Below are 18,138 nucleotides of genomic sequence, written 5' to 3'. Positions count from 1 at the left end.
TTAGTAGCATGGCTTATTTAGCAAAGGCACCTGTATTGTGAGGGGCTGAGCCTTAGGTAATTGCCAGGGTGGAGCAATCTGCTTCATCCTGCAGAGTGCTGCAGCTCTGCTTGTGGCGGGAGCCCGGAGAGGTGACAACACAACTGCTTGGCCTCTGAAGGTCTGCCCTGCATTTGTCCCATTTCCAGTCACTTCATCCACTTCCCATATGCAATTGGTGCCCCTCTAGCTGCTGCCCTAGGATTAATGAACATGCTAAGTCCATGTGGACTCTTTAAGTAGTTAAAATCCAGTAGTTTCTTCTGCTGTCCCAACCCCCACTGATTTTTAGAGCTGGAGATAATGGGGGTTTATCTTCCTGGTGCTGGAACCTTGGGCTGTATGGTCTGGTCTGGGGTTTGGGTCACTTGCTCCCAGGGTACCCCTCCCAATTTTTATTCACCACATCTGTTCTGCTACTGCTGCCGCCACCACTTGTCCATGCCATACCACCTCTCTACCCAATCTCTGCTACTCTGCCCATCCTACCCATTTGGATGAATTCGGCATCTTTAAATCCTTGGTTGTCTGACGTCCATTCAGCTCAATTTTCTGATGGCTCTGAGTGTTATTTATTTATTTATTTATTTTGAGATCTGCTTGTAATTATTTCTATGGTTGCATGAGGAGGTGAAGCATGTCTACCTATACCTCCATCTTGACTGGAAGTCAGAAATTACTCCTCTTGTAGTGACATAAAAATGTTGGTGGTAATAAAGGGGAAATGATGCAGACCTTCGGGAAAAAGACTAAAAAAATTAGTGCTTGAATTGAGATAAAGACTAATTTTAAAAGCAGCTGTTTCAGACACTTAACAAAATGGGATAAAAGTGCATAGTAAAAGTAGTGAGTTATTGTTTCCCCTGTACAATTTAAAGATGCAAAATAAATCAAAGTTTAAAGTTAATACCTTAAAACACACAAAATAATATTTATCCAGTGTTTTTCTTTGCTAATAGTAATTATTTGTTGCCTCCTCCATCAGTGGAAAACTCCTTAAGGTTAGAAGCTGTATGGTCTTTGCTGGCATTTCCCCTACAACTAGAACAGTTCCTGCACCCAGTGAATAAGCTTAGTGAATAAGTGAAGGAATTTTGTGACACCATGTTTGCATCAGAGAGTACATGAGTCCCAACTAGGGTTTTATTGAAACAATTTGGATAGATTCACTACACATAAAAGCACAGGCATAAATACAGTAAAAGTTGTTTTTCTCTGTCAATATCATGAGTCCATTATTTCAAATTTTACAGATGTGTTTTACTTTGGTCCCCAATGCCTCATGAAATCTGTCATCAAAAATTTTTATATCAATAATTTATACCTTGCTATTAATCAGTTGTTTTACCTTCTGAGACTAGGTGAAAGGGGATGATATTTTCATTTTAAATCTTGTTGCTAATTGTAAAATTAAAAAATTTTTTCATAGTGAAAGCAAACAAGAGTAGTAAGAAAATTTGGGTTGGTTTTCTAATCATGCAAGTAACCACTTACTCTGTTTTTGCAAAAGGCTGCCTTTAGACCTTGAAATGTTAAATAAGTTGTCTGAAGACAGACTAGAAAATGTGACTGATAGAAAAAGTGAAAGAAATATTTGGATATAGAGATATAAGTTGGAACAGAAACTATCATTTAATATTTACTGTAAACTATGTTGTTATTATCTATTTTAACATACACAATTACCTTAATCCAACCAATGACCCACCATTATTTTGTTTTAAGAAAGAAAATGGAATTTAGACAGTAAGGTGGCTTTTGACTGGCCACACATAAAATATGTACAAGAACCAATGTTTCAACTCAAGTCGCACTTCAAAGCTCATGGTTTTAATTATTATGTAATCCCCCATTAAGAAACTTTGATGCTAATTAAAAACTTGGCCAAAAATCTAATTCTTACAACAGGCTGTACTTTACAGCAAACTTTTTCAGAATGACTGTTTCATGCAGAAATGTATGCCTACAGCCACGCCTCAGCTCAAGAAGCTATCCTAAAATTAAACACAATTATTCAGCCTGGCTTCTTTGAGACCATCACCCTCTGGATCCTGCTGGGATTGTTGTTTTTGTCAGAGTCCTGTCTGCTTTGTATGACCTGCCTTCCTCAAGTAGGAACACTCTGTCTTAACCAACTTGGCTATGGAGAAAAAGCAACACTCTTTTACAGAAGCAACAGAAAACCTAGGCTTTGACAGTAACACTAGGGTTAAGTGACAAGGGAAATACTGCCCACATTATGATAACCCTTTTATCACATCTAGGACCCAATGCTCTTCCCATATTCTATAATTTACTTTCAAACTAGATCTGTCTGGAAAAAGGAAGATTTAGCATTTAGGCAGGAAGATGATAGTAGTTCATTAAATTAAAAAAAATTAGCCTACTTAATGTGAATCATGAAGACCTGGTTTAGGTATTTGCTGCTATAGACCTAGAGCAAAATGTTTAATTTCTTCAGGCCTTGACTTGCTTTTCTACAACACAGACACAATAATGCCTACCTCTCAAACTGGCTCAAGGCTAGAATGCAATAACATGCGTGAAGGTGTTTCTTAAACTGTAAAGATCTAAGTAGGTATGTTACCTTTACAGATAAAAATGTTATATCAGTGTATTATTCCCAACAATGCTTTAAAAATGTGCTCCAATGTACTCCTCAGCTCTAGGAAACAGATACTGTGAATTTCAACTAATTGTTTTTTAATCTTTTCAAAATTGAGCAGTATGTGGGTGTGTACCAGGGAACACTTTATTTTTCCATAATTTCCACAATTAGAAAAATTGCAAAGATTTATGGAAGAGGGAGTCACATGCTGAGTTTTAAACTAAAATGGATGACAAAGTTGAGATTACTGTAAAAACAGTTGTTAGGTTGCACTATTCAGATGGACATTAGATGTTCATTCTTAAAAGCAAGAGTGAACATAGGCTCCAATGAAGAAAACGCCTCTAAATATTCACCTCAATTTTGATTCATAGTAGAAAATATTAATTTTCTTAATTCATAATCATCATTAATATTTGTACAGTTTTATTTAGTTGATTTATTGAAGTTTCAATAACTGAGATGAATATGTATTCAAAGATTTTTATATTATTTCAAATGCCCCCCTAAATTATATCAAATATTCCTTTCCTACCCATAATATTCTGTCAAGAATCCATCATTTCCTGTTACTTTCAGTTATTTAAAATCTCAATCTGGTTTAATCTCAAATGTAAACTTCTAATTTCAAATGTGACTTAAACCTGACCTCCTTCTACCCTCCCAAGCTTCCCCCTCCCAGGGAGGCTTTGCTGTCCCCTGCAGTGCTGAATCTGACCTGGGCCCCTGGCCCAGGGGAGAGGATGCCATGCCAGCTCTGAGCCTAAGTCAGAAAGAGGCCTGGAAACTCCTTTTCATTTTTGGAAGCCCTGAGCCATCATGTAAATAATCTGGCATGTCAATATATCATGTAGAGAGCTCCATGGAGAGAGGGAGGGGCTAAACATGTAAAGGGACCACCATGGGCATGAAAGCCTGGTCAAGGCACAAGATGACTGCAGCTCCAGGTAACTGCTCACAGGACAGAAAAACCACCCAGATGAGAGCCCAGCTGACCCTCAGAACCATGAGAGAAAATCTGCTACATTCTGGGTGGTTTATTATGCTGTAGTATTGATGGGAACATTTTTCATTCCCATCTCTCACTGGCCAGTGGGGGAGGGGACGTGAGTTTTTCTTTTCTTCTCCTTCCTCCTCTTCTGCTTTTTATTTTTAGAGTGGTGAAAAATGAATTTTATCTTTTTTAAATAACATTTTATTGATTATGCTATTACAGTTGTCCCATTTCCCCCCTTCACTCCTCTCCACTCTGCACACCCTCTCCCACCCACATTCCTCCCCCTTTAGTTCATGTCCATGTGTCATAAGTTCTTTAGCTTCTACATTTCCCATACTATTCTTGCCCTCCCCCTGTCTATTTTCTACCTACCATCTATGCTACTTATTCTCTGTACCTTTCCCCTCTCTCTCCCCCTCCCACTCTCCTGTTGCTAACCCTCCATGTGTTCTCCATTTCTGTGATTCTGTTCCTATTCTAGTTGTTTGCATAGTTTCTTTTGGTTTTGTTTTAGGTGTGGTTTTTAATAATTGTGAGTTTGCTGTCATTTTACTATACATTTTTTTATCTTCTTTTTCTTAGATAAGTCCCTTTAACATTTCATAAAATAAGAGCTTGGTGATGATGAACTCCTTTAACTTGACCTTATCTGAGAAACACTTTATCTGCCCTTCCATTCTAAATGATAGTTTTGCTGGATAGAGCAATCTGGGATGTAGATCCTTGCTTTTCATGACTTGGAATACTTCTTTCCAGCCCCTTCTTGACTGCAAGGTCTCTTTTGAGAAGTCAGCTATTGGGAGTCTGCTGGGAACCCCTTTGTAGGTTACTGTCTCCTTATCTCTTGCTGCTTCTAGGATTTTCTCCTCATTTTTACCTTGGCTAATGTAATAATGATATACCTTGGTGTGTTCCTCCTTGGGTCCAACTTCTTTGGGACTCTCTGAGCTTCCTGGACTTCCTGGAAGTCTATTTCCTTTGCCAGAATGGGGAAGTTCTCCTTTATTATTTGTTCAAATAACTTTTCCACTTATTGCTCTTCCTCTTCTCCTTCTGGTACCCCTATAATTCGGGTCTTGGAACGTTTAAAGATGTCCTGGAGGTTCCTAAGCCTCTCCTTATTTTTTGAATTTTTATTTGTTCTTTCTTTTCTGTGTGGTTGTTTCTTTCTTCCTTCTGGTCCACTCTATTGATGTGAGACCCAGCTTTCTTTCCATCAGTATTGGTTCCCTGTGTGTTTTTCTTCATTTCACTTATTGTAGCCTTCATTTTTTCATCTAATTTGTGACCAAAATTAATCAATTCTGTGAGCTTCCTGATCACCAGTGTTTTCAACTGTTCATCTGATAGGTTGGCTATCTCTGGGTCACTTAAAAGGATGGATTCTGGGGCTTTCATTTGGTCTTCTGTTTGAGCCATCTCTCTCTCTCTCTCTCTTTTTTTTTTTTTTGATATGGTTGCACCTGTTATAGTGAGGGGTGGAGCCTTAGGTGTTCACCAGGGCTGTGCCTGCCAGTTGCTGGGTTGTGACGTTGCATGTGGGGGCGGGGTTGAGAGGGAACAATGGCGGTTGCTTCATTCTCTGTTGGACTTCAGTCCCTTCTGCTGCTTCCCCTAGCAAACTGGTTCCCTCTGGTGCCAATTCCCTTGTGGGTGGGCTTGTGCATGCTGTGTGACCGCCCAAGGACCTCTCCTATGAGGCTGGGTGTCTCTCTGTGTGGCCCGACTCCCACAAGTGTCCTCAATCAGTGTCCTGAGGATCTATTCCCCAGTGCTGGGATCCTGGGTTGCGCGCAGTGCCTTGCTTCACAACTGCCACCTCACTGGGTCTGCTGGGTCTGCCAGCTGCCGCTTGTGCACTCAGGGTCCACCTGCTGTGGTCTTGCACACCTCTAATGCCTTACATGCTCCCGGATGCCTTACATGCCCGGTACCAACGCTCTCTGCTCTCCACACTGTGACCCACGCCTAGCTGCACAACTCCACCCCTCCTACCGGTTTGGATGAATGGGTCAATGTCCGACTTCCATTCAGATCAATTTCCTGTCAGTTCTGGTTGGTATTCTGTTTCTAAATTGTTGTTGACCCTATCTTGGTTGTGCGAGGAGGCACAGTGTATCCACCTATGCCTCCATCTTGGCCGGAAGTCCCCTCTTCTGTTTCTAGCTCTGTGTAATGGGGACTATGAGAGGGGTAAAAGAATACAGACAGTCTTTTTTCCTAGTTGCTCCTATATCAAGTGATGGGTGGTAATTGGCCTATACCAGGTTTTTAGAGCTGATTAAGTTTTCAGGAATTTAATGGTCCAATTGTTAAATATGCCATTATTAAAAAATTAATCTATATAGAAATATAATTAAATTGTATTAAAGCTATATTATTTGAAATAATGAGTACTCCAAAATTGTCATATCCCACTTTATTATATTTTACTATTACCTAATCTCCCAGCATATTATACTTGTATGGTAGAAGTACAATATAATGGTGTGCTGTTGCATATTTCTTTCCAACTTCACAGTCGGTGATGTCACATTGATAGCTTGAAATCAGCCAAGGTGGGAATCTCTAAGCCATAGAAATAAGCAAATATTATGAATCAGTGCTTTTCTAACCCCTCTGGATTGATTGCTGACTGTTAAACTTTTGCCAACACACCACTGACTATAATCCACACCTTAGTTTTATGTATGTGTATTGCCTTTGGCCCATTCTGACTAGTGGGCAATCTCTTCACTGTCGTCCGCATGAAAGCTCTTAAGGAGTAAATTTGTGAGGTTTTTGAGGGTATCCTGTGAGACTTCCTATTATCATAGTTCCTAATGTGGGGAGTTCCTGGTCTACCTCCTCATCTTGGCCTGTAGAAGAAAACCTCTTAACTTCTTGCCAGTAGGTCCTTTATGCTGGTGGATACTCTTGTGTAGCAATTCAAAGCAGATCATGCCCACCATCTTCCTTGATGTCCACCTGACCCATCAGATAAGTAGGGCCTGAAGATGAAGGAATGTGAATAAACTAGAGTTTACTGTTAGTTTAAGTAATAGTGAGCACACTAAGTTGGGTTATCCAGGAAGCAAATTCCAACATGAGCTTAGTGTACAGAAAGTGTATTAAGGAGTAGGGTAAAGAGGAAGAGAACTTGGGCAGAAGGAGAAATTGGGCTGAGGTGACGTTACTACAAGGCCTTGCCCTACACTGTAGGAGTCTGAAGTTGGAATAGCCCTTCAGAGTAGTTCCAACTCGCACTGGCATGTGGTCTGCCCAGGGTATGACCTTGGTGCAGGGGGCCCTCTTCAGCTGAAGCAATTATGGAAGAGGACTGACAGTCAACAACCACCCACTAGCTCAGCGTAGAGGGGCATGGGGTGATCTTTTAGTCTTGAAGAGAGGATCTGATGATGGCATTGCTCTCATGACAGACAGATCTTTCCTTGTGCTATTTAAGGCTACTTATTTTACATGAAGGCGCCAGCTCCTACAGCATTCTGGGGGGCTGCAGGGGAAACTTACAGAAGGACCATTAGTGAGACAAACTACTGCCCCCACTGCTGCGATTGGCTCCAAGGCCACAAATGATACTCATTCTCTTAACCACCACCCCCACCACCCTTACTAACTACTCAAAATTTCCTTCACACTTGGATAGCACTTCTGCTGGTCTATGGGGTTTACTTGGTGGGAGATCCCTCATCCCTGAAGGGTTCAAGCCCCTTCTCAGGCAGTGGCTGCTGCATTTATAATGGATAACTTATTTTACTATGTATGTTAATGTAGCTGGGTGAGGGAATACTAAGAGAAGCCCAAGGGGATTACCTGTGTGCTAAACATAATCCTCTTGGGCCTCTCTGGGTAACAATGGTTCTTCCTTCTCATGATTGATGATCATGTAGTTTACCTCTTCTGAGACAGCAATTCCCCCTTTCACCTGTTCATCCTTTGGCTTGGGTCACCAGCAGCAGCTTGGCAGCAGGTGTGGCTTAGTGTGCAGTGGGATTCCCGCCAGGTCTCCTGGTGTGTACATTCTCTCTTTGGGATCCAAAGTTCTGAATTCACAGAGGTAACGCTTATGGGCACCAAGAATGACTTCTCTAAGAGAATATTAGAAAGTGTATGTAGCCTAAAGAGTAAATTAATTCATACTTTTATTATATAACTTCTGTTGTATATCACTGTGCTAGGAATTACAAAAGACAGGATTTTTACATAAAATGACAACCAAAATACGTAAATAAGAAGGCCAAATTCCTAAGCCATTTATAGCTAGTAAAATATAAAATAAACCAGTTCAGTGATAGGTATTAGTGTGGAATTTTTCAGAAATGAATTTGAGCAGATAAATCGGCAACATTTGGATTCCAGTGCATTGAGATTTAGTTCTTCCCTTAGATTCCTTCCTGTTTGACTAAGAAGTTGGCCCTGTGTGGGATGAGGAGCCTCTGAAAGAATTTTCAGAGAATTAGGAGAGCACAGACTGGAAAATAAAGCACATTAGGTGTGCTTCTTTATATTCACAAGTTTCATTATCACTGGGCCCTAAATTTGTAATTCTGTCCGACCCACCATAACACCCTGCTCTGCTTTTTCACACTTTGTCTGACAAAGGAAAGAGAATGGCGTCTGCACTCACACACGCTGTGCTTTTTCCCATGCCCAGCCTGACGCTGACACGAATATGAACATCACACTATATCGATAATGGCAAATTTTAGTGTGGGAAGCACTAAGTAATCTACATATGTAGCTAATTTTAGTTCTTATGGTAATACTATGATGAAGACTTCATTATTATTTTTATTTTACAAAGAGGACATGGGGACATGGAAAAACTAGGGGGGATGATTAATGCCAGAAGGAAAAGGGGAAAAAGGCACTGTAGATTTCTCTTGCATCTGTTAGCTGCTTTTCATTAGCTGCATTGCCTGAGTTCTTTTGCTCTAGTGATTACAATTTCCAAATAAAAAACCAAGACTTAGGGCTTTAACACATGCTCTTTGTGCCTCTTGAGGAATATGAGGCAGCCAGTGCTATGAGAATGAGGAAGTGCAGGTGCTAGGAGTGGAGGCACGGGGGCAAGCGTCGTAGCCACACATTGTCACTGTGGACCACCTGGGTGACTCTGGGCAAGGTGCCCTCTCTGAGCCCTGCCTTCCCTCTTGTAAAATGAGGTTTAATGAAGCATGGTCTTGACAATTAAGCATGATAGCCAGTGCAAAGCACTTAACCTAATGCCCCAGTTATGTAGTTTCACTGTCAAAATGGTACTGAGCTCCACCTGAGATTTATAATCCACTGAGGATGACTTGTGAACTCTGTTTTGGAAAATGCAAGACCCATGATCATTCTTTTTAAGCTATCTGAATTTTGTGCCATTCTTAGCCCAGAGTTCAATGTGCTGATTATCTGATCAGAATTGTCTCATTAGCTACTGTACCTTCCCTTTAGCTTGTCAACAAAGAAACTCAGAGTTTTTCTACTTAGAAGTTCACCCTAATGATTAGTTAGGAATTCTTGAGGCCGAGGCAAAGATTGTAAATCTTCAACTCAAGTTCAACAGTAAAAGAGCTGCCTCTTGGAGGTGCAGGGACTTCTTAGATAGCCTTTCCGTTTTAGGAGTCTCTTCTTGGGTGGTGTCTTTTTGTTCATTATTTAGATAGACCACTGTCACATGACCAATTGATTTCTAAACTGAAGAGCTCCTCTTCAGCAAGTATGTGTGCTAAGAGAATTTCAGAGTTTATCCTTTATGCAGAATTGGCCTCATGGGCATCTCTGGTGTGATTGTACCAGGCTGTGTGCTCAGAAGGGCTCCAGGCTTGGGGTTTAATGTTCTGTGGTCACAATCGCTGAAATTCTTAATAATTCTATATTTGAATTTGTGTTTTGTAAGTGTAGTCCAATGGGGCCACAGAGTATGCGATGAGGGCTTGGAGCCTGCTTCACACATGGTGCCTCTTCTTGATGTGTTGCTGCCTCTCTGAGATAGATTCTTAGCTGCACTCTACCCAGTGACTGCTGTCCCCTTTTGATTCCTGCCCCTTTTCTGTGGGGTTGTGTGCAGGTTCAAGGACAGCTGGAGGCAAGTGCAACCCCATATATGCTGAATTAGGAGGAGCTAAGGGGTCCCATGACATTGAAGGTCTGCCCTTGCCCAGTGAGTACCCCTGTGCCAAGGGAATGTTACATTAAATGGCAAATAAATACAATGATAGGTTGAGAGATTTCAGAAAAAAGAAAAAGTCTATTTTCTTGCTTTTTGAACAAGAGCCCTGTATTTTCTTCTTTCACTGGGCCCTGCAATTTTGTGTAGCTGGCCCATTCAGGGACAAGAAGGAGGTACGGGGGTTTATGCCATCTGACATGTGCATGACCCTGTGAGTCAGGGGTCTTAGGATAAGTGGAGACTGTGACAGCTCTGTTAAGTGGCAGCTCATCTACCTTATGGCTCTTTGAGGCTTTTGGCCAGTTTCTGTTATTTCTTCTCATAAAGGTGTGAAAAATGCAAACATGCCTTTGCATAGTTTACCCTAAAAACTTGAATTCTGAGAGCATCCCAATGGTATAATAGTAAAGTGAAAAGAAATAAGTTAAATTCTTGCTGGCCTGCTTCTAGATATATTTTATATATATGAGCTACACCATAGTACTAAATAAGAACATCTAATTGACATCTCACTGAATAGTCACAACTTATGAATTGCGACCGCTTGACTCTTTGGGCATCCACATGCATTAGGAGTCTCAGGCTCCTCTTCAAGTATGTTTAGGTAAATATTTGTGTTCAGTTTGATGTAGGTTCTCCTTAAGGAAGTTAAGCTGGGTGTTATCATGAACTTTGGCTTATTCCTCCTTCTTAATAGTCGCTTTGGACACTCCCATTTGAGGTTGCTTATACTCACTGCTTAAGTGAAAAGTCCCATTGTGCTCAATGCAGGGATTTTTCGTTGCACAATACCTCTCTAAAAGAAATGAAAAGCAAACTGTTCTCATTCTCAGTTTTACCAAATTGGTTTCTCTTACAAAACATATTACATAATGTCTACTAAACAGCCCTGAGAAAGATTTCCAAGCAAGGTCATAAAGTGAAGGTGGCACCTTGGTACCCTGTGTTTGGTTCGGAAACCCTGGGTTCTAACCCCTGCCCTGTTATTTACAAGTGGTGAAAAGGAAGAGATGACATATAAGGAAGGTGACGTATGAGGCAGGGCCTGGGACACAGTAGGTATCTCATAAGTATTTATTGTTAAAATAACTTTTATTTTGTGTGCTCTAAAAATCTCATTTAAGTTCTCATTATGTCCCAGAATGGAAGAAGCATTATCTGTTACTTTACAATTTGATTACTATCATATTTAGGATGATCCTTTATTTGAGTTCATTTAATTAGGTGTGTAATTGTGGGATTTTAGGCCCCATTTCACCATTCTCTGTACAAGTTTCACAGGAAGCAAACCGCGGAGACTGGCATTTCCTACCAGTAAGTTGTAGCTGGCTGTGCGTCTGAGGGCCTCTCTCTCCAGAAGCCACACGACTGTGGATTCTCTGGCTCTAGCGATGCTCAGCAAGGATGAGCACAGGCCTCCTCACCAGCGAGATCTGTCTCCTATCACAGGGCAAGTTGCCACTAAGCATTGGGGAAATCACAGTGCTGACTCAGAAAGCGAGCTGGGCTTCTGTGAGGGAAGTTGAGGGGCTCCATGTCTTAAGTGTTTTAGGTGCCACAGGGCTGTAGATAATCAAAATACACAAGTAAAGAAAACCTCCCATAACAAAGCAATTTTAATAATAATATAGTAAACATTCCATCTATTAAGTTAGAAATCTACTAATCTGTAGTAGGTTGAATAAGACTCAGCTGCTTCAGACCTAAAAAATAGCAGATTTATGAGTCTATGATTCTAACACTCGCACATTTACCATATAACCATCTGTTTTGCTAATTGTGTGTGTCATCTGAGCTCTAAAAGTATGAATGATTTTAGTATAATTTTCATATTAGTTATGTCTTGGGACAGGAAGTATGTCATTAAGCTTTGCACTGCACTACAACACCTAGTGCTCTGTGCTCAGAGGAGGCACTCATGTGGTTCTAGTTATTGATCAACTGAAATCCTCATATGGAACATGTGGTAACTCCCTATTATATCCAGAATTCTGTCTCTAATTTGACCAGCACCCTCACTGCTGGCCTTGGAGAACAAGGGATGTTCAGAGTACTAGAAAATTCCAAGTTCTTAATGCTTTGAACTGTTCCCAGAGTGATGATTACTTAGTCAAGGGCCATCTGATTTGAGACTACACATAACAAAACTATTTCCACTGAATGTTTTTTCTTTTACTAATTAAAGAGCGAGGAAAAATGAAATCCCTAAGAGAATCATCAAACCATTAGCCAGATAAAACATCTACCATTTTCAGGGTGTCAGTCAGTAAGCGCCTTTCACTGGTGCCAGAGGCTTGGGACCCAAAGCAATCTGTGTTTTCTATCTCTGATGTTTCCTTGTAGAGACAGCAAAGCTTAGTCTTCTCTTCCATGGGTAAATGCAAGGCACTGGTTATCCCAAATATTGGGCTGATGCTATCAGCAAGGTCTAAAGACAAACAGACAGATGGTTTAGTTTCAGTTGCTGTTTTGCACTAATCATCGGGTTATGTTAAGATGAACAATTGCAATGTGCCATCTGCAGATATAGCTGTTGTATTGTTATTTGCACTGGGAGGCCCATGCTGAAAGCTTCATTATTTTACAGAGGCAATGAGAGTTCCTGCCTTCAAGATACAGGGAATAAAGTCCTCTTTGCTTTTTGCTTTCAGTGGCTTGTAACCAAATGTCTGACCTTGATTCTTTGTATAGCTGAGAAAATGAGGAAGTTAAAGAAGGCTGAGAGCTTATAAAAAGTAAGTCTTTACCTTAAGGGGTAAAGACTTGACTTCCCCCTCCCCTACATTTATCCTGTAATGTAGCTAGCAGCCTGTTTCTCAGTACCTGACATCTTGATGTTTGAAAGAGAGATTACTTAACAAGAGGGAAATTCCACCCAGTGTGTCTTTTTCTGTCTACAGAAATGTGGTGTGTGGGCTTTCAAAAAGAGCATGCACACAGAAAGGATAATCTCCATGATACTAAACTCTATTATTTACACAACACTAATAGAATTTAGATGTCTGACCTCAAAAAGTAACTTAACCTCTCTTTGCTTCAATTTCCTTATTTCTAAATCTGGGCTACAATAGTACCTACTTCATAGGTGATTGAGAGGATTAAATGAGCTAATATACAGGGTCTGGCACAAATAATGCCCCTGTTTTTATTACAAAATCTTTTATCACAAAAAGTCATAAGCATGTAATTCTGTAACAGAACAATATCATACTCAAGCACCCCATATGACATTATAGGTGAAATGTTCAAATTAAAACTATAAAATATTACACCCATATTATTACCCTGCCAACCACACTCATGGGGCCTTACCTTTGCTGGACCCTGTATATGTAAAGAGCTTGAAATAGGGATGGCAAACCATGGTCAGTGGGCCAAATCCAGTCAGCCACCAGTTTTTATATGACCCATGAGTTAAGAATGCCTTATATATTTTTTAAATAGCTGCATTTGAAAATGGTTATATAAAGTCCCTATATCATAGTTTCAATTTTGCTTCTTGACCTATAAAGCCTGAAATGTTTACTTTCTGACCTTTTAATAAAAAATTTGCGGATCCCTGGCATAGAACAGCACCTGGCACATTGTATATGCTTTAAAAGTATAACCCATTATTAATAGTATTATTTACCATATCATAGTATGTCATACCAAACTGTACTCTCATGCTTTCTGAATTAACTGCTAAAGCCAAAGAGAAAGACCGCAGTGTTACTAGAACACTTCATCCAGCCTGCTCTGTAGGCTCTCGAGAGTCCCGCGCTCAGCCCTTTTAAGGATGCTCTGACACTGTGGTTCAAGGAACCACCAACGTTCATTCCAGACTCTAGAGGTGAGATTCTGCCATACTTATAGATCACCTATTTGCCCAAAATTTGGGAAATGGTCTCTGTGTCCTGTTGCAACCATCAGGAAACAGAATTCTCCTGAGTTCACAGCTGGACAGAGCAGTATTTAAATTACATCCCCAAGGATAAAGGGTGCCGGCTTCCTTGGATTCTTACTTGACTCATTCAAGGGTATAGAATGCCTCTACAGGAATTGCGCCAATTCATGTTTTTCAAGTGTTACCAAGGGAGTCAATTTCTAACCTTCATCATGCTAGTTTCACAGAGTACTATTTATTTTCACTTATAGAAATCCATCTCAGAATGAAATACCACTCAGTCATTAGAACAGATGAAATACTCCCATTTGCAACACTTCATGGATGGACCTTGAGAATATTATGCTAAGTGAAATAATTCAGGCAGCAAAAGCTAATAACCATGGGATTTCAATCATATGTAGGATATAAAACCGAAACTCATGGACACAGACAACAATGTGGTGGTTGCTAGAGGGAAGGGGGATGGGACTTGGGGGTGCACCCAATATACGGTGACCAAAGATGATCTGACTGTAGATGGTGGGCACATGGTACAATATACTGGTCTAGGATCATAGAAATGCACCCATGAAACCTATGTCATTTTATTAACCAATGTCACCCTAATAAATTTAATTTAAAAAACCCCTCCATTTCTGATGTTGCATATGTAAATATACAAAGTATTGGTTGTTGATCAAAATACAGAAATCAGATATCACCTCACATCTGATAGAATGGTTATTATCAAGAAGAGGAGAAATAATAAGTGTTGGTGAGGCTGTGTAGAAAAGGGAACCCTTATGCACTGTTGGTAGGATAGTAATTGGTGCAGCTGTTGCGCATGGGTCACCAGCCAGCAGTGACCACGGAACGCTGTGGATGGCTCGCCGAAAAACACGTGAGAAACAAACAAACACAGAGACAAACTAGTTTCTGTGGGGAAGTAGGGATGAAATGGCCACCCCCCCCCAGTGGGGAGCGCCTCGATTTACCGTCCATACATGCTTTTATTGGGCTCATTTTGCATAATAATTCAGGTAAAGTACAGTACTTATCAGGGGGAAGTAAGGAACTATAGAAAACAAGGAACTCTGCTGGTCTATTGAGTCAGGGTCAAAGAGCTGTAAGACTTTGAGGAACAAACTTCCTCCTTGGAACCCTCTCATTCAACCGAGAGCATTCTAAACAAAGAAGGTTTCACAGTAATTTACATGTTCTTTCTTAGGCCTGATCACCCAGGGAATCTGCCCTTTTCAGCACAGAGCTGCACCACCCTGTCATTGTTTCAGGCTTAGCACAGGAACTAAGGCAATAAGGAGATTTTCTCCCAGACGATGAGAACTCAGGCTATGTCAAAGCCGAGGAGTGAGGGTCTGTCACCCTCTTTTGCTGCAGCCCCCCAAGTCCTTCTTTTGGGGGGCCTCCCAAAGTGATCATGCCTGGCTTAGGTCATTCCCCCCGTGGGGAATCTTACCCGTCTTTGGCTAACTGACCAAGCTTTTTGGGGTTCAGTCATGAACAAAGCAGCAGAAGCAGCATTCCTGCCAGGGAGACAAGCTCCTGTTTCCTTGCTGGCTTACGGTTCCAAGGGCGTTCCCTTAGCCTTAGCTTAGGTGGGGGTTTCAGCTTCTGATACCAGTCAGGGTGGTTCCCAACATGCAGCCACTAAGGAGAACAGTATGGAAATTTCTAAAAAAATTAAGGATATAACTGTAGGAGGGTACAGTCAAAGGGTGCCCAAAAGAAGGATTTGTAATGGAGTTCAGAACTCAAGGTGTCCAGGAAATATTAGAAAAATATATAGAATGTCCTCACCCTCCACCCCAGGGGAAGGGACAAATGAAGCAGGGCCATTAAGAGCTGTTTCGCATAGCAACAGCCTTGCAGCTACCCTCTGGCGTGGTCATTTAGCATATCTATAACCTTTAACTGGTTGCATAGATATGTTAAATAGCTGTGATCAGCTCTGAGCCAGGGGAATGGAAGTAACTTCCCCACCCAGATGTAACTGGGGTGCAGGTCTCCCGAGTTACAGCGCCTGCGTGGGAGCTCAGAGATGATTGGTTCCATGACATGGGGCCACGCCTGCCCAGACTCATGATGGCAGCCCAGTAAAGCTGGAAGGATATGAGTTCTGGCATGTGAGGCCGAGTGTGGGAGTAGTCGGAAATGGGGCTGCAGAGGAAGATTGGCCGTGGGGATTTAAAACCCAGACTTGGCGGCCATTGAGAGAGAACCATGCAGCTGTGGCAGTGCAGGGAGGGCTGCAGCCACTGAGGAGAGAACCATGCGGCTTTAGCAGAGTGGGGACTCCGGCAGCTGCGTAGACACCGTCCCACAATGCAGCCACCTGCGGCTCTTCTACTGCCTGGCTCTGAGCCCCAGCCAGCTCTACAGCGAGAAGGGGCCACCAATAAATGACTCGGGGGCACTGGGTCACTGCCCGGCCACACAGCCACTGCCAGGCCTCCGCATGCTGCATTCGCGCTCTCACAGCTCGGGCTCAGCCAACCTCGCAGCCACCTGCTCTGGCCAGGACACGATGAGCTCCGTGCTAGCCCTCTCGGTACTGCTGCTGCTGCTGCCATTGCTCTCCCAGAAAGGGGGATCACCCCCCCCACCCCACAGCAGCCATGAGAAGAATCACCACGAGGCTTTAGCTGGAGATCCTGGCAACACAACCAATGGTGCTGGGAACTAAGGAAGGCCTGCCAACTGAGCACAAATTACTAGGAAAAACTGAGAGCTGCCTAAGCCGCAGACTTCTATTTCTTCTCCTGAGATATGGTACCCCAGAATGGGCAAGGAGGGGAAGGAAGGACTGTGTGTGTTTGTGGGTGTTTCAAAGGACTTTGGGATTTTAGCAAAGACATTAAGTCATTACTTTTAGTCTGTATAACTTGAATAAATAGCTTTTCTTTATCACCAATCTCTAGCACGGAGAGCTATAATTCTCTGGCTTAGGGAAAGGTGAACCTAGTATAGGGGCACCCCAGGAGAAACAGGGATTAATTCCCTAGCATTGTGGGACCCTCTTCCCTGGTGGCCAGTCGGGGAGGATCATGGGAAATTACATGCGCAGTAGCTTTAAAGTAGTGCAACTACTTTTATATACTCAGTAAAAGCCCACCAAATCTAGCCAGGAAGGATCCCCCCTATAAGAATAGAGTCCCTCCAGCCCATGAGGTCAGTCTCTGTTTGGAGTTGGCCTGCTTCCATGTTCTCTTCCATGAACTCTGGGTGTTCGGTTCAATTCTTTGTCCCGATCACTAAGAACCTGGTTACCTGTGCCCACCTGTGACATAACTACCATATGATTCAGCAATTCCTCTTCTGCATATTTATCAGAAGACCATGCAATACTAATTTGAAAAGATATATGCATCCCCTGTGTTTATTACAGCATTATTTATAGCATATCATCCAGATTAGCATTTGGGTTTGATCTAGCCTAAGTACCATACTCTTTGTCACACTGCATATGCTGAAGTGTTTAAACTAAATTATTGACATTGAAAATTGCCTTTTTAGAAAATATTTGCTCTATGTGGTTTATATCTGAACTTGCAAGCTTCTAGATTTCTGCTAATTTCTACGTACAATTTCTAAATGTATTAATTTAGAATGGCATTTTATCTAAGAAACAAAGGAGGGAAGCATTAGTCTTTTGTAAAGTTGGCTGATGATTATGTATTTAAAAATCAGTAGTTATTTAAGGTGCACTGTACCAAACTTGGGACATAGAGTATATTATAAAGACGATCCTCTTTTCTGAAGAGGATCTGATATTATTTTCATATATATTTTATCTTCTAATGTGTGTGTTGGGGGGAGTGAAGGAAAAAGTGGGTCGGAGGGAGAAAGACAATAGATAAAGATCTATTCAAGAAGTGAGAATGTTAATATTCTGTGAGCCAGAAAGAAATATAGCAGGAAAAGGAGGAGGAGGAAGAATAGAAAGCTGGGATATTTCACTGGTGTAGAAACTGGCAGATTTTTAAAAATAAATTGAAATGTTTTAGGCAAGATACACATATGTCTAGGAGATGAAGATAAAGCATCCTGAAGATAGGATGGTTGTTGTGGTCAGATCTTCATATGTATCTTCATTATTCCCCTCCTGGATTACGAGATCCTGAGACTGAGAAACTTGCCTTATATTCTTTTTACTTCTCAGTCTCTAGCAAGGTGCTCACTCACCTGTGATGCTCAGCTGTCAGTGTTTCTGGTAGGCCGCTCTGTGTGGCATGGGCCCAGCTCCCACTGGGAGATGCACAGGACCCACGCCCACCGGTAGGTTTTCCCATGGGGAATCAGGCCTGCAATGTACCTAGGCCGCTGTGAGTCTTGCTTTTTGCTAAAACTCCCTCACCCTGAATTGAGGACATTTACTGCAAAGCAACTTCCTAAAAAATCATGCTAAACCTTCCAAGGATGAGTGTAGCCTGTCCAACTATAGTTGC

The 18,138-nt window shown here is 41.7% G+C and overlaps 1 long non-coding RNA gene across 1 annotated transcript; it reads right to left on the bottom strand.

The window, feature by feature from the left end:
* Positions 1-935: 935 nt before the first annotated feature.
* Positions 936-16,976, bottom strand: LOC118499906. The gene is made up of 3 exons (XR_004902446.1): positions 16,791-16,976; positions 14,228-14,238; positions 936-949 (listed from the first exon to the last, which is right to left on the bottom strand). It is a non-coding gene; the product is annotated as an uncharacterized LOC118499906 (long non-coding RNA).
* Between the last annotated feature and the right edge of the window lie 1,162 nt (positions 16,977-18,138).

The sequence above is a fragment of the Phyllostomus discolor genome, chromosome 4, assembly GCF_004126475.2.
Source record: "Phyllostomus discolor isolate MPI-MPIP mPhyDis1 chromosome 4, mPhyDis1.pri.v3, whole genome shotgun sequence".
Lineage (NCBI taxonomy): Eukaryota > Metazoa > Chordata > Mammalia > Chiroptera > Phyllostomidae > Phyllostomus > Phyllostomus discolor.
Note: the sequence above shows the minus strand (reverse complement) of the source record. Positions and strands in the feature narration are given on the sequence as shown.